Raw genomic sequence first — 14,370 nt, 5'->3', positions numbered from 1 at the left:
TTTTGTTTTCACCCCCATCTTCCATTTTCTCTTCCCTCTTCTTCCCTCTCACCAAAGGACCGTTCTCCTGCTCTGTGCAGGTTGTGGCGAGTGTTTCAATCTAGTTGTAATGCTGTACTTGTGCTACTTGTACTACTCTTTTTGAATCACCGTGGCCAGTTGTGAAGGATATGGCTTGCTCTCGCTATGCGCCTGGTTCGGAGATAGAGAATTCTCGGTGCTTTCGTTGGGTTAAGTTTAGCTCATTCGTTACTGTATTACATGATTTATGTATCGTAAATTTTGATGACAGTTTCACCGTGTCTGCAGCTCGCACAAGGCTAATTGATGCTTTGTCAATGGCGTCCCCTTTTCTGTGGACACTAGGTTTCCTGAAGATGTCAAGTACGTCTGTGTCGACAAACCGCCGTTGTTTGTGCAATTGGTTGAAGTTATACGAGTGCTTGCAACCCCTTACAAACTGTTAACTGAGGCAGCCATTAAAGATTATTTTTCTGCGATTGTTCTCATGCGTGAGATGATTCATAATACCAAAGTGGACAGAGATCGTATTGTTTTTTGTAGAAAAACTTTTGAGGCTGAGTTTCACTTGTTTTGGGAGTCGGCTTTTCGTCACCCTACGGAATGAAGGCACCTACAAGGGTCACGACCGAGTGTGATACTCTTTTGCCCTTTTGCTGTTCTTGCTTTGATTTATTTCGAAAAGTAGAGTGATTGGGAAATTCATTCATCTACCAAATATAGTCACAAAACTTCCCTTTGGCTCTTAATTCGTCCTTTTTCTGATGTTACATTTCCTCCTGTTATATTTTATCATGTAATTTTTATTAAATTTCAACTGTTATTTTAAAAACGATAAATAGACTACTTAAAAAATTCTGAAGGATATGATCTTGATCATTGTATTGTTTTTTTTTTTATACATCCCAATATTTGAATCTAAGCCTTAAACTGTAAAATAACAAAATCAATGGTTCTCCTTAGGGCTGAGCGTCAATCAGTAATGTTGGTGTCAATAGAAAAATTTTTGTTTCGCCAAAATGTCAATAAAGTCGAAAATTTCACCAACTTATTGCGGTCGGTAATGTCGGTGACTTTGCTCAACCCTAATTCTCCTTCAAGTTAAATGTAAAAACCAGAGAATTAACTTAGAAAACGTTAAAGTTAGCATAATGATTAACTGTATAAAATTTTAAGGATGCACTTCATATTCTTTTTAGGAAACAAACTTTATGGTCACAAAACAAATTGCAAAAAAAATAAACTTTATTTTTTTAGTTGGTGTGGTCACCATCATTCATAAGATGAAAAATTAACTGGAGAAGTACATAAATTGTAACCTTATTTTATGATGACATAATGACAAATTAACATCTTCACGTGTATTGTTTTCTCTCCTTTATCACTAAAATGCAGTCTCGACTATTCCCAATAGGCCAACAACATTTGGGTAGAAATTTACTTAAAAAGTACTCAGACACGAGTTTGCAAACACTATGATATTTGAGTAAATGTTACTATTCACACTCATTTATAGCACTCATATCATACCGGTTAGCATAGCACATTGTAAGCCATTTAAAACATGACCTGTCAGCCAACGCGATATGAGTGTAATAAATTGGTGCGAAGATGAACATTACTCATGATATTTATACAACCATCCTCTTCAAAGAGGAGATGACCCAAAAAAGAAAAATCAAAGTTTGAACTCAGATGTCGGTCATAAAACTCCGCCTGTTGCACATACAACAATGGTCTAACAACATAACAAAACTCAAGTGCAAGGCAATTCAGTCATACATAATGGAACAGAAACCATGTTACTTAAAATGGTTACCCTCTTCCTTCTTCTTTTTCTTCCTTTCCCTTTTTCCCCCTTAATCGGCTGGGAAGGAGTTTTTTTTCTTCTCAATTCCGGGTATAGAAATGTATTCAAGTATGTTAGCATATACATTGAGACTTGGCAAAAGTGATAGAGAAAAACCTAAACCCTAACAAAAAGTAGAAATTGCTGATGTTTGGTTCTGCTACTTGAACTCACTTGGGTTTTCTTTGCTCCGGATGAGATCAGGAACACTATCTTCCCTCCAAATTATCCGCTCTTCACACAATGCTTTTGCCACCTCCACATATAGCCCATGCTCCTAAATTGAAAAAAATAAACAATAAAGATGTCACAAAAAGGAATCCGACCCAATAAAGATGTCACAAAATCATTTAATAGGAACCAGCCAGAACTTGGTGTTACTATTGTCCCAAAGTTAAAACTGTTGACAAATGACTAATGATTCAGGTTTTCTCAACTTTATTGCATAGGAAAAACCTAAGACGCCCTCAAGAGAGAGAGAGAGATAGATGAGGAAAAATTATGATACGCCTAGAGTTAAAATCACATTACCTCTCGAAGAACTCGTGTTGCCAGCTCCTCTGCAGTGTCATTAGCAAGCACAGGGACAACACGTTGAGCAAGGATACGCCCAGTGTCGTAGTGCTCATCAACAAAATGAACTGTTGGACCTGAGTATCTAACCAAGCACAAATGAACAAAACCATAATATTTGGACTTCTCTTCATATACACTATAATTAATGGAAATAAAAAAGTTGGATAAAAATGGGCAAATCCCTTATGCTTGGTCAGGAGACAATATTTGTTTAGATATATGACATCAAATGCTGCAACCTACCTTGCTCCAGAAGCAATGACTGCCTTATGCACCTTCATACCATAATACCCTTTGCCTCCAAAAGCTGGAATGAGTGATGGATGGATGTTTACTATGGATCTGGGATAAGCTCGGATTAGCTCCACCGGTATAAGTTTTAGGTATCCCGCTAGGAGTATAAAGTCAACCTCAAATCTCCTGAATATGATAACACGACAAATGTTAATATATTTTTGTACCATTTCAACACAACAATCTTTCCTTTTGTTTCACATATTTCCTTGGCTTATGAAATTAAAGAAATCACTTCCAAGAATCAGGCATCTTTTAACTACAAGTATTAAAGAAGAAGGATATCACAGCCATCTTATATAGACTGTTCTTTCCTGATGTGATTTTGATACATTTTTCTTTTGACCTTTGCATATTTAAACCACTAGCACAAAAACCGGACTTAAGGCTCTATATATTCCAGCTTAAAATATTTTCCAGAATTTTTTTTTTCCATATTTTCCTGTATTTGGTCCATGAAAAGTTGTACCCAAAGAGACAGAGAAAGTCCAAACTTCAGTTTCACTGTAGCAAAGTCCAAATTAATTCACCAATTCTGACCTTGATCAGCTGCCTTCTCAACTTGTGGGCTTTGGGGTTTTTGATTTTTATGAATTTCAACGTACAGAATTTTGGGGCAACCAAATAATTTCCTGGAAACTGCTTACGATATGAGTGGATCTCATCAAGTACTTGACAGGGGTTACATAAAGGAACAATTCTTCTAAGTAACAGGCAGAAGCTACAAGTCCTCTAGGATTAAGCCTAAATGAGATCAGCCACCCCAAGAAAACACAATTTAGATGGGTAAGATCAAGCTATATAGTGGCAGCACAAAAAAGGATGCACAGTTGACAAGTTACATTAAGAATTCAAAATCCATGGCATGCATCTCAAGGATTGGCTACAAGGAACATCTTTGTTAATGGTTGATCTAACAGACTTCCTTCACATAACAAAAATTAGACTAAATTGTATTCTCCTTTATTGAATAGTTTATCCACTGCCTGTGGCAGAGAATGTAAGAGATTGTATAGCAATAATTAATCTAATTTGGGTTTCTTCATACAAACTTCTTGCTGAGCAAAAATCAAGAACCTTCTTACTAGTGAATCTACCAGGAATAAATGAAAAAAAAAAAAAAAAGACAGCCCGACATAAATATTTCATTTTTGGGAGAAGGGCCTTACCTAAGAACAGATACAAGGTCGCTTGGGGAGAGTCCGTCAGGTTCCTCCTTTGTTTTAGGGAACAAAACAACTGGGATGCCCTCATCTCTTGCATACTCTGCCCTCCACAGCCTGCCATACAAAGGAAAATAACACACATGAATGCTGCTTTGGGATTCCATTATGCTCTTCCTTAGACAGCAGTTCAAAAAATTATTAACTTTATTGAATTACAGAAAATTTCCACTATTTTACAGTTCGTAAGCAATTAAAAATAACGACTTTCAAGCCCAAAAAGACGATCAAAATAATAAAATCAGAACCATATAAAGATAAGAGAGAAAACCGCGTTTATTTGTGACCAAAACAACGATGTCTCCATGAACTGATCCACGAAGAGAAGCTTCATGAATGAACCTGAAGTTCGACCCACCACCGGAGACGAAAACCGCTAGCTTTTTCCTTCTAACCCCATTTTTCAAATATTTCCCTTGAGAAATAGCATCATTCTCTACATTTTCTACACCGTTTTTACATTTCAATATCTGCTTAGACCACACCCTTTGCGGAACAGAATGACAGGTTCTATACGAGACCCATTTGCGGGGTTGAGAGAAAGAAGTTGAAGAAATAGGCGGTGACGCCACAAAGAATGGCTTTTTGGTGTTTAGGACTGGTGGGATCGTTGGGTTTGAGCAAAACCCAGAAAGCAAGCTCTGGATTTCCATTGAAATACCGATAAAATAGAGCTCAAAAGAGTTTTATTAATTGGAAAAGATAAAATAGGGAAAATAATTGGTGATAATTTGACAGTGTTTTTTTGTGGGTTTTCTGTTCAACAGCAAAGCTTGAAACAAAAACGGCGGTGGCTGTGGCGTTTAGCCTGGGCGGTGGCGGTGGCGGTGGCGGTGGCGGTGGGTTTTTATACTGATTTATCTATCTAGCATCAGAAAATGACCATTGACCAACTAATTGCTTCTATCGTGAAAGTAGAATTTCTTTTGAGTTCAGAAATTTTACTCATAAAAATGGAAAAATATGTCTCATTGACATCTTTTATGTGCAAAAAACCTAAACAAAAAATTAGAAAATATATGATTCATGGACAGTGTTACGTGAACACGTAATATTTAAATTATTTAAATTGAATAGAATTTAGGTTATGAGAACTTAAACCTTATATTCTGATTAATTTTATGACTTGTTCTTTATTGATTGAACGTCCTTAAATAAGGATATAATGAAAAGATAAAAATACAAATCACTAGATCGAACAATCTTGACCCTCCAAAAATGAATGGTCATGATTAGATTGTTTCGAGATCCGATGCTAAGTGCGTCATCAAGGTGCCACTAGCGCCCTACGGCTCACACCACGCGCATGTGCGTGTGTGTTCGGTATTTCGCACCGTACTATAACATGCACTAGGGTGTACCCTAGCATAGCTTATTTAATAGCTTTGTTGTTTCTTATAAATGCCAACAAAATCTTCACACTTTTAAATGTGAAACAATTTTCATTCAATGCTCTTTAAAGTCTTTTATTTAAAACATTCTCAAGACACAAAATAATATAAACTGCTAAGTCTCCTTAAGTAATTAAACTACTATTACTCTAAGATATTTATTAAACTACTCTACTCTAGGATAAGGTAAAGACTTGATAACTTCAAAGTTCAAATACTTCAAGAGCTTTATAAAATACATACTTGCAAGTAGTCTCTCTCGGATCCGGCTTACATGTTGTTATTAAAATAACAGCATGTATGCTGTAATTGAATCAACGGTCAAGATTTAATTTTAAAGTTGACTTACTTTTATAAGCATTTAATAAGAGAGAGAAAATGAAAAAGAGATTTTGAAAAATTCAATCTTGACCATTAATTTAACTACAGCATATATGCTGTCATTTTAATAACAGCATGTAAGCCAAATCCGTCTCTCTGTTTTATAATTCTACTCTCATAACAACTCTCTTAGGAATCACTTCTTTAAATAAAGAGACATGTTACACAATCATTTTTAGGCTTTTTTTTTTCTTTTTTTTTTTGGTAAATTTAATTTCACTCCAGCCGCTGCCCCAAATCCAAACGCAGAGTTTGATCGAGAATCATGGTGTTCATCACACTCCCAACCCACAAAACCCTAACCCTAACCCTAGACCCATCCACCACCACCCTCCACTCCCTCAAGCTCTCCATCCACCACCACACCCACCTCCTCCACCGCCTCTTCCTCTCCCACTCCAACCCTCTACCCCCTCAACACGACGCCGTCCTCCTCTCCCGCCTTAACGTCACCCCGCTCTCCACCCTCACCCTCCACGTCCCTCTCCTCGGTGGATCCCAGCCGCCCAAGGTCGAGTTCCTCAACTCCAAGCCCCCTCCCAACTATGTCGCTGGTCTCGGCCGTGGCGCCACGGGCTTCACCACCCGATCCGATATTGGACCCGCCCGCGCTGCCCCGGACCTCCCCGACCGATCCGCCGCCACCGTCGGCGGGCCTCCCGGGCAGGGCCGGGGCCGCGGGAAGCCCGACGAGGACGACGACGCCGAAGACAAGTGGTATGACGAGAACCAGAAATTCGACGAGTTCGAAGGAAACGATGTCGGTCTCTTTGCCTCCACCGAGTACGACGAGGACGACAAGGAGGCCGACGCCGTTTGGGAGGCCATCGACAAGCGCATGGACTCTCGCCGAAAGGACCGGAGGGAAGCCAGGTTGAAGGAGGAGATCGAGAAGTACCGAGCTTCAAACCCGAAGATCACCGAGCAGTTTGCCGATCTCAAGAGGAAGCTGTACACTGTATCGGCGCAGGAGTGGGAGAGCATCCCCGAAATCGGAGACTACTCACTCCGGAACAAGAAGAAGCGATTCAAGAGCTTCGTCCCGGTGCCAGACACTCTTTTGGAAAAAGCTCGGCAGGAGAAAGAGCACGTCACCGCATTGGACCCGAAGAGCCGTTCTGCCAGCGGCACCGAGACGCCCTGGTCGCAAACTCCGGTCACGGATTTGACCGCCGTCGGCGAAGGAAGAGGCACAGTGCTGTCGTTGAAACTCGATCGGTTGTCAGATTCGGTGTCAGGACAAACCGTCGTGGATCCGAAAGGCTATCTCACCGATTTGAAGAGCATGAAGATCACGAGCGACGCCGAGATTTCGTACACCAAGAAGGTTCGATTGTTACTCAAGAGCGTGACGCAGACGAATCCGAAGCACCCACCGGGGTGGATTGCAGCGGCAAGGCTGGAGGAGGTAGCTGGGAAGATTGCGGCTGCGAGGCAGCTGATGCAGAAGGGCTGTGAGTGCCCGAATAGCGAGGACGTGTGGCTGGAGGCCTGTAGGCTGGCGACCCCCGACGAGGCTAAGGCGGTCATTGCCAGAGGGGTGAAAATGATACCGAATTCGGTCAAGCTCTGGCTGCAAGCGGCAAAATTGGAACATGACGATGTGAACAAGAAGAGCAAGGTGTTGAGGAAAGGTTTGGAGCGCATACCAGACTCCGTTCGGCTCTGGAAGGCAGTGGTTGAGCTTGCGAACGAGGAGGACGCGAGGTTGTTGCTTCACAGGGCTGTGGAGTGTTGCCCCTTGCATGTGGAGTTGTGGTTGGCATTGGCAAGATTGGAGACGTATGAGAGTGCGAGGAAGGTGTTGAATAGGGCGAGAGAGAGGCTGACAAAGGAGCCTGCGATTTGGATAACAGCGGCGAAGTTGGAGGAGGCCAATGGGAATACGGGGATGGTGAGGAAGATCATAGAAAGAGGTATAAGGGCGTTGCAGAGAGAGGGGTTGGAGATTGATAGGGAGGCTTGGATGAAGGAGGCCGAGGCTGCGGAGTGTGCCGGGTCCGTGGCGACTTGCCGGGCTATTATTGGGAATACAATTGGGATTGGAGTGGAGGAGGAGGATAGGAAGAGGACATGGGTGGCAGATGCGGAGGAGTGTAAGAAACGGGGGTCCATTGAGACGGCTAGAGCTATATATGCTCATGCATTAAGTGTGTTCTTGACCAAGAAGAGCATTTGGCTCAAAGCTGCGCAGCTTGAGAAGAGCCATGGGACTAGGGAGTCCCTTGATGCTTTGCTTCGTAAGGCAGTTACTTACCGGCCACAGGCCGAGGTTTTGTGGCTTATGGGTGCCAAGGAGAAGTGGCTTGCTGGGGATGTGCCTGCTGCACGAGCAATCCTGCAGGAAGCTTATGCTGCGATTCCCAATTCGGAGGAGATTTGGCTTGCGGCTTTTAAGCTTGAGTTTGAGAATCATGAGCCTGAGAGAGCTAGAATGCTTCTTGCTAAGGCCCGAGAGCTAGGAGGGACGGAGAGAGTCTGGATGAAATTGGCCATTGTGGAGAGAGAGTTGGGGAATACTGAAGAAGAGAGGAGGTTGTTGGACGAAGGGTTGAAACGCTTCCCTTCGTTCTTCAAGTTGTGGCTGATGCTTGGACAGCTGGAGGAGAGGCTTGGTCACTTGGAGAAAGCTAAGGAAGCTTACGAGTTGGGTCTGAAGCACTGCTCTAGTTGTATACACCTTTGGCTTTCTCTTGCTAATCTGGAGGAAAAGATGAATGGGCTGAGTAAAGCTCGAGCATTCCTCACCATGGCCAGGAAGAAGAATCCCCAGAACCCTGAACTCTGGCTCGTGGCAGTTCGAGCTGAAATGAGGCATGGCAATAAGAAGGAAGCTGATATATTGATGGCGAAGGCATTGCAGGAAAGTCCCAATAGTGGTATTCTGTGGGCGGCTTCGATTGAGATGGTCCCCCGGCCCCAACGTAAATCCAAGAGTATGGATGCTCTCAAGAAATGTGATCATGATCCCCATGTCATTGCTGCTGTAGCCAAGCTGTTCTGGCATGACAGGAAGGTGGATAAAGCTAGGACTTGGCTCAACAGGGCAGTGACGCTTGCGCCAGATTTTGGTGATTTCTGGGCATTATACTACAAATTTGAACTTCAGCATGGGAGTGAGGAGAACCAGAAGGATGTGCTAAAGAGATGCATTGCTGCAGAACCTAAACATGGTGAGAAATGGCAAGCAATTTCGAAGGCTTTGGAGAATTCACACCAACCAACTGAAGCCATCCTGAAGAAAGTAGTTGTTGCACTTGGGAAGGAAGAGAGTGCAGCTGAGAATAGCAAACACTAGTTGTCAGTAAGCCCAAAAAGTTTGACATAGCAACCAACACTACGACATTGATCAAACCCGGCACAGATGGGAAACAAACCATGAAATGCTGAGATGAGCTTGGCCTGGCTATTTGATAGCCGGCTACAATGATTTATTTGTAATTAATTCACTGATTCTTTCAAGATTTGAAAAGTCAATCATTCATATATTTCAATGTTGTCTTTTAAATTCTTATTCGGATTCAAAAAAATTGATTACTATTTCTTTCAAAATTAAATAAAATAATTTTATTTTTTAAGTCACATTAATCATATTTTATTATTATTTAAATAAAAATTTATTATGAAACTTTTTTTTCTTTTTTCACTTTCTAATTTAAAACATTTTCATTATTTTTCTCAAGTCAGTTAAATTTGCTACAATTTTAATCCAAAGATATTTGTAGCCTTGCAATCTTCTCTTCTTTTTGTGTAGTATTTATACAGAGATAGACTTGGACTGTAAAAAAATAAAAATAAAATAAAATAATGTGGATCTCAAACATATTCATTCATTATATGAAAATGGTTAAAAGGAGATGGTTGAAAGAATGAATTTTATTATTTCTCTTTAAATAAAATAAAAGAGAATAATTCGGTTGTACGGCATTTAAATGCAATGTGCTTCGGTAGCGTAGAATTAATATACTTGGTACTGTAGAAATGTATCAACATGGCAATCTTCTATTGCAGTATCTGTATTGAAATTACTTATTTACCCAAATTTGAGTTATTGTAGTAATACTAGAAGAAAAATGCATGTCTTTTTTATAATTGATGTGACTTTAGAAATTATCATTGGATCAAAATTTAATAATCATGTATCTGTGTTTCACGTTATTAAATGAGGAAGATATTCTCAATAATCTCAAAGCTGAAATTATGCCCAAGAATATATAAGCCATTTTCAATTTTTCAGCAGTAAGATGTAAACTATCTAATTAAAAAACACTTTTTTTTTTTTTTAACCTATTATTTGTTCAATACAACGTCTAACTCATTTAATTTATCCATTATCTACTCTACTTTCATTTAAATTTTTATTTTTTTTATTTCTAATCTGACTTTTTGGAAAGGGAGAAAAAAGAGAGAATAAAGAAAGAAAATATTAAAAAAAAAAAAAAAAAAGAGAGAATAAAGAAAGAAAATATTAAAAAAAAAAAAAAAAAAGAGAGAATAACTTGTATAATGATGTTGAACAAATTTAGCCTTTTATGATCTTCAATAAATAAATAAATACATCAACAACAACAAAAAATTAAGGGAAAAATATAAATTCAATCCTTATGGTTTACTTGATTTGCAATTAACTCCTTGTGGTATCAAAATGAACTCAAAGGTCTCTTAGGTATGCCAAAAAAATAATTTAGTCCCTACAGTCAAATTTTGTTCACTGACTTAACAAATTCTAATAGCGTAAAACATTAGAACCAATATAATTGTGATATTTATCCTATTTAAGTCAGTGTCATACTAAGAAAATCTGTTAAATTAGTAGACAGAATTTGATTGTAGACACTAAATTATATTTTTGGCATACTTCAGGGACCTTTGAATTCATTTTGATACCACATGGAGTTAATTGTAAATCAGGTAAACTACATCGACTAATTTTACATTTTTTCCAAAAATAATAATAATAATAATAATAATAACACTAAAATATTTTTTTTTCCAAAAATTTAAATTTTGTTTTTGGGAGGCCTTTTTACGTACCTTTTGTTTTTAGTGCAGATAAAAATCTATAGGACAGGTAGGTGAAAATCCAAGGCCGACATAAATATCTCTCTTGATAATCATATCTGCTCATTATTATTTGGAGAAAGAGGACAAGTGGAGGGACTCACGTCCATCACGTGCATAGTAAATCGGAGAGAGGTTGAACTTACCGGTGGAAGAGTGGAGGCGGTGAGTTCAACCTCTCATTGAATATTATTATTGTAGTGATGCTAGAAGAAAAATACATGTGTTTTTAAAATTAATTTGACTTTAAAAATTATTATTGGATTAAAATTTAATAATTATATATCACAAATTTAATAGTAATTTTAAAAGCCACATTAATTATAAAAAGACATAAATCTTTCTTCTAGCATTACTCTTATTATTGAGGGAAATTAACTTTGAGGGGTTAAACATGTAGCTTTGGTCTTATATTTAAATATTGACTTTATAATCTATGATGTCGGTGTCGTCAGCAACCACCAAGGGAAACAATTAAGTGCTTCTTCGAACGAGCGAATGCTAGGCTTACAAAATATTTTATATGATGTCCGTGCGGTTTATAGTCTATCACATTGTGCCAAGTAGCTAGTACTTGTCCAAACAAATGCTAGGCTTACAAAATATCTTACAAAAAAAAAAAAAAAAAAATCTTACAAAATAATGTAGTATAACATGATTAAGAAGGAGATGAATTCAAATTTTGATAAATTCAATTATAGTGTGTCACGTCACTTTGTAAACAAAAAAATAAATTATAAAATATTTTGTAAGCCTAAATACTTTGTAACATTATAAAATATGGCTTGAGAAATTGATATTTAATGCTTATGTCGAAGCAGAATTTTTTATAAGTAATTTTGTAAGTCGATGCTTAATTACTTTATGGTTTCGCGACCAACTAAAAATGCCAGTGAACTCATCTTCAAGGTATACATAACCAAATTCATACATTAAGGGAAGCATTTGAAATTGCCTAACGATATATATAAATAAATAAAGAGAGACTTGGATGTTATTTTCAGTGCATAATCTTTCAATAGGAATAATCAGTATATACCAATGTTAAGATTGAGATTGAAATCAAAGACACTAATATGTTTATAAATAATGTGAATTGAAGTTCAATCATGAACATAATTTGAATGGAAACTTAGAATAAGATGGTATTTGTAAAATAAAACACATTATCCCAGCATGCTATAATCTCATGGATTCTAGGCCACGTCCACATCTTAAGGATCTTTCGTATTAAGAGTTAATAGACTTTTGTTGTCCCGATGAAAAACAAGTTTATCGTTTTCATTTTGACAATGCTTCTTGGCATATCAAAAGAGAAGAAATTCGTGAAATGCACAAATATTACAGAGAACCAATGTCTGAAACCAAGGTTATAAGAAATCAAATTCTTTTATTATTATTGTTATTATTTTGTCTTGTCTTGAGGTTGAGTTCATCGATCTGGCAGGTGAAGCCCACCCAATCAAATTCTTTTATTATTATTTTGTCTTGTCTTTGTTATTTTTATTTATTCTAATGTTTTCTTTTTCTAGAGAAAAGAAGCAATATATGTGACAATGTTGTTGAGCGCATCGATCCTGTAGATGAAGCCCACCACCAACTTGAGTGCAATAGAGGCAAGAATGATTTTGTCCTGCCCAAAACAATGCCATTTAGTAAACACCAAAAAGAAAGATTGAAGATTGTGAAATGATTGTGCTTTCTATGAATATCAATTAATTAAGATTGCAAAACTAAAACTAAATAGCGCAAGCAAATGACATCAATTACCATACAAAATAAATATAGATGATAAATCAAGGTGAAAGCCTCAAATTTCATTAGAACTAAATCAACATGTCGTTGTCTATGTAGCAAAATATTATAAAATACTAAAAAGAAAATTCAATAAAAAATATCTTAAGTCAAAACAAATGGAGCCTAAATGAGCAAATATGATCTTAATGACAGAAGCACCATGTCTTCGTTGACAATCAAAAGTAGCAAAATATATTTAGAAGGAGAGAAGGATTAAGAGAAGAATAAAAAAAAATACCTTGACATGCAAGCAACTGTTTTCCTTTGAGACAGACAGTTGAGGGTTTTGAAGGAGCAAATCCTTCCATCTGCATCCAACCTGCCACCATGGAACTTTAGATGGTAGCATTTATCAAATCCTTGCTAGAGCGGAAGGTATGGGATGTGATTTTATACGAGATGACAATAACTTTAACCCACTATTTAAAGAATAATCACAAAGAAACCATTTGGGCATGGAAATGACCTAAAAGTGCTTAGGGGAGAAAAAATTTAGGGCAGGCAAAATGGGTTCATGTGTCGGATTCGTGTTATCCCACATCAACTTGTTTATGCCAATCCGAACACGACACGTTTATTAAACGGGTAATCCGTTTATGAGATGAATCTATTTAAATTAAACTCTAACCCTAAAATTACGTGTCGAGTTCACGAGTCACAAGTTAAATTGTCAACTATAAATTAAGTTAAACTTAAAATTTACTTAAAAAATAAATAAATTGTATAAACGTATTCACCTGCGAACTCGGTTAACTCGCCAACCCGTTTACTCTCAAACCACTTATTGCGTTTGTGTCGAGTTCGCTAATTAAAGTGCCAACCTTAGAGAAAACCCATTTGGTGTTTTATACCTATCCCATATAAAACTGCCCAATAGTAAATGACAAATATTTTAGGAAAAATTACACTTTAACCCCCTAAAGTTTGGAGCGATTTTCAATTCGACCACCAATGTTTCAATTTTTGCAATGCACCCCCCAAACTTGCAATTTTTTTTCAATTTGACCAATGTCATCCCAAAATTTTCATATTGCCCCTAATTTTTTATTTTTTATTTAAAAAAAAAAAATTGTGAGGTGCAGAAATGGCCAGATAGCCAAAGGGATGGCCGTAAATATTTTTTTTTTTTTATAAAAAATAAAAAAATAAATTATGAGCAATATGGAAATTTCGGGATGACATTGGTCGAATTGAAAAAAATTTGCAAGTTTGGGAGGGTGCATTGCAAAAATTGAAACATTAGAAGTCAAATTGAAAATCGCCCCAAACTTTAGGGGGGTAAAGTGCATTTTTTTCAAGATTTTAGTCCAAATTGAATAGAGGTCGGTATCTTTGTGGGCATGTTAGGCAAAAGGTCATTAGTGGCCCAGAATTATTTCTTAAAAATTTCAAATTTTTAATATTTTTATTTTTTATGCTACATCAATTATTTTTTATTATTATTTAAATTTTTTTTAAAAAAAAAATTCACTTTTTCATATTAGATATTTTTATTTTTTATATATCAATTAATTTCTTCTAAAAGACCAGGGACAGATTTTAGTTCGGAGAAAAAGTTGTCGTTTAGATTGCGAGAATCAAAAGCGTGCAAGAATGAGTTGATTAGGTGAGGCAAGAATGATTTCGTTCTAATCACTTCTGATTACAATGGAATCACTCTGTCTTACCTTATCACAATTATTCCTCCTCAGTCCTCCCGACAACCTCAAGGTTATGTTGTAAGAGGTAAATGATTAAAAAAAAAAACCAATTAACAGTTTTTGATTTAATCTTCCAT

General features: G+C 37.4%; 2 pseudogenes across 1 annotated transcript; one reads left to right on the top strand and one right to left on the bottom strand.

Moving 5' to 3' along the window:
* Positions 1-1,693: 1,693 nt before the first annotated feature.
* On the bottom strand, positions 1,694-4,919 carry LOC132170578 (phosphoribosylglycinamide formyltransferase, chloroplastic-like; annotated as a pseudogene). The gene is made up of 5 exons (XR_015912922.1): positions 4,235-4,919; positions 3,910-4,020; positions 2,690-2,866; positions 2,402-2,528; positions 1,694-2,147 (listed from the first exon to the last, which is right to left on the bottom strand). The product of XR_015912922.1 is annotated as a phosphoribosylglycinamide formyltransferase, chloroplastic-like (transcript).
* Positions 4,920-5,847: 928 nt separating this feature from the next.
* LOC132171880 (protein STABILIZED1 pseudogene) lies at positions 5,848-9,220 on the top strand (annotated as a pseudogene).
* Positions 9,221-14,370: the final 5,150 nt, after the last annotated feature.

This window comes from Corylus avellana, chromosome 1, assembly GCF_965113065.1.
Source record: "Corylus avellana chromosome 1, dhCorAvel1.hap1.2, whole genome shotgun sequence".
Taxonomy (NCBI): domain Eukaryota; kingdom Viridiplantae; phylum Streptophyta; class Magnoliopsida; order Fagales; family Betulaceae; genus Corylus; species Corylus avellana.
Note: the sequence above shows the minus strand (reverse complement) of the source record. Positions and strands in the feature narration are given on the sequence as shown.